General features: G+C 32.7%; 1 non-coding gene across 1 annotated transcript; it reads left to right on the plus strand.

Moving 5' to 3' along the window:
• The first annotated feature begins 668 nt into the window (after positions 1-668).
• On the plus strand, positions 669-776 carry LOC112760360 (small nucleolar RNA R71). The gene has a single exon (XR_003180805.1). It is a non-coding gene; the product is annotated as a small nucleolar RNA R71 (small nucleolar RNA).
• The last annotated feature ends 2,140 nt before the right edge of the window (positions 777-2,916 follow it).

Genomic DNA, 2,916 nt, shown 5'->3' on the forward strand with positions numbered 1-2,916 from the left:
AGCTGGCCTACTTGTGCTTCTAAATTTCTAATGGAGGACCTTGTTTCATTCATGAAACTCACAGTGGCCTTAGATAGATCAGAGACTAAGTTTGCTAAATTAGAGGTATTTTGTTCAGAGTTCTCTGTGTGTTGCTGAGTGGATGATGGAAAAGGCTTGCTATTGCTAAACCTGTTTCTTCCACCATTATTAAAGCCTTGTTGAGGCTTTTGTTTATCCTTGCATGAGAGATTTGGGTGATTTCTCCATGTGAGATTATAGGTGTTTCCATATGGTTCACCCATGTAATTCACCTCTGCTATTGCAGGGTTCTCAGGATCATAAGCCTCTTCTTCAGCAGATGCCTATTGAGTACTGTTCGATGCAGCTTGCATTCCATTCAGACTCTGAGAAATCATATTGACTTGCTGAGTCAATATTTTATTCTGAGCCAATATAGCATTCAGAGTATCAATTTCAAGAACTCCCTTCTTTTGGGGCATCCCATTACTCACAGGATTCCTCTCAGAAGTGTACATGAACTGGTTATTAGCAACCATGTCAGTGAGTTCTTGAGCTTCTGCAGGCATTTTCTTTAGGTGAATGGATCCACCTGTAGAAGTATCCAATGACATCTTAGCTAATTCAGACAGACCATCATAGAATATATCTAGGATGGTCCATTCTGAAAGCATGTCAGAAGGACACTTTTTGGTCAATTGCTTGTATCTCTCCCAAGCTTCATAGAGGGATTCACCTTCTTTCTGTCTGAAGGTTTGAACATCCACTCTAAGCTTGCTCAGCTTTTGAGGAGGAAAGAACTTGGCCAAGAAGGCCGTGACTAGTTTACCACAAGAGTTCAGGCTATCTTTGGGTTGAGAGTCTAACCACACTCTAGCTCTGTCTCTTACAGCAAAAGGGAAAAGTATGAGCTTGTAGACTTCAGGATCTACTCCATTAGTCTTAACAGTATCACAGATTTGCAAGAATTCAGTTAAGAACTGAAAGGGATCTTCAGATGGAAGTCCATGAAACTTGCAGTTTTGTTGCATCAGAGAAACTAGTTGAGGTTTAAGCTTAAAATTGTTTGCTCCAATGGTAGGGATGGAGATGCTTCTTCCATGTAAATTGGAATTAGGTGCAGTAAAGTCACCAAGTATCCTCCTTACATTATTATTATTTTCGGCTGCCATCTCCTTTTCCTGTTCAAAAATTTCTGTAAGGTTATCTCTGGATTATTGTATTTTAGCTTCTCTTAGTTTTCTCTTCAGAGTCCTTTCAGGTTCAGGGTCTGCTTCAACAAGAATGCTCTTGTCTTTGCTCCTGCTCATATGAAAAAGAGGGAACAGAAAAATAATAATAATAATAGGGATCCTTTTTACCCAGGTATAGAGGTTCCCCTGTGTGAGTAGAAGAAGAAAAGAATGTAATGTAAAGAAGGGAAGAAGAGAAAATTCGAACACAGATGGAAGAGGGGGTTCGAATTTGGGTGAGATGAAGTGTTAGTAGATGAATAAATAAATAGAAGGAGAAGAGAGAGAGAGAAAAATTTCGAAAATTATTTTTGAAAAATTGTCAGTGATTTTCGAAAATTAAAAGAAGAAATAAATTAAAATTAAAATTTGAAACAAGTAGTTAATTAAAAAGAATTTTTGAAAAAGAGGGAGGGATTTTCGAAAATTAGAGAGGGATAGTTAGTTAGGTAGTTTTGAAAGAGATAAGAAACAAACAAAAAGTTAGTTAGTTAGTTGAAACAAATTTGAAAATCAATTTTTGAAAAGATAAGAAGATAAGAAGTTAGAAAAGATATTTTAAAATTAAATTTTTTAAAAAGATAAGATTTAAAAAAAAAGATATGATAAAAAGATATGATTAGAATTAGTTTTGAAAAAGATTTGATTTTTAAAATCACGATTAATGACTTGATTCACAAGAAATCACAAGATATGATTCTAGAACATAAAGTTTGAATCTTTCTTAACAAGTAAGTAACAAACTTGAAATTTTTGAATCAAAACATTAATTGTTGATGATATTTTCGAAAATTATGAGATAAAATTGAGAAAAAGATTTTTGAAAAATATTTTTAGAATTTTCGAAAATAAAAAAGAAAAATGAAAAAGATTTGATTTTTGAAAAAGATTTTGAAAAAGATAAGATTTTTAAATTGAAAATTTGATTTGACTCATAAAAACAACTAGATTTGAAAAATTTTGAAAAAGTCAATCCAAATTTTCGAAATTTATGAGAGAAAAAGGGAAAGATATTTTTTGATTTTTGAATTTTTAATGATGAAAGAGAAAAACATGAAAAAGACTCAATGCATGAAAGTTATGGATCAAAACAATGAATGCATGCGATAATGCTATGAATGTCAAGATGAACACCAAGAACACTTTGAAGATCATGATGAACATCAAGAACATATTTTTGAAAGATTTTCAATGCAAAGAAAACATGCAAGACACCAAACTTAGAAATCCTTCATGTTCAGACACTATGAATGAAAAAATGCACATGAAAAACAAGAAATGACATAAAACAAGAAAACACCAAGATCAAACAAGAAGATTTACCAAGAACAACTTGAAGATCATGAAGAACACCATGAATGCATGATTTTTTTTTTGAAAAATGCAAAATGAATATGCAATTGACACCAAACTTACAATTTAACTCAAGACTCAAACAAGAAATATGAAATATTTTTTATTTTTATGATTTTCTAATTTTTTTTTGGTTTTTTTCGAAGATTCTTTGAAAAGGAAAAATAAGGATTCCAAAATTTTTAATCTGAATTCCAGGAATCTTGCATTCTTAGTCTAAAGCTCCAGTCTAGGAATTAGACATGGCTCACTAGCCAGCCAAGCTTTCAATGAAAGCTCCGGTCCAAAACACTAGACATGGCCAATGGCCAGCCAAGCTTCAGTATGTAAA

This window comes from Arachis hypogaea, chromosome 16 (genome assembly GCF_003086295.3).
Source record: "Arachis hypogaea cultivar Tifrunner chromosome 16, arahy.Tifrunner.gnm2.J5K5, whole genome shotgun sequence".
Lineage (NCBI taxonomy): Eukaryota > Viridiplantae > Streptophyta > Magnoliopsida > Fabales > Fabaceae > Arachis > Arachis hypogaea.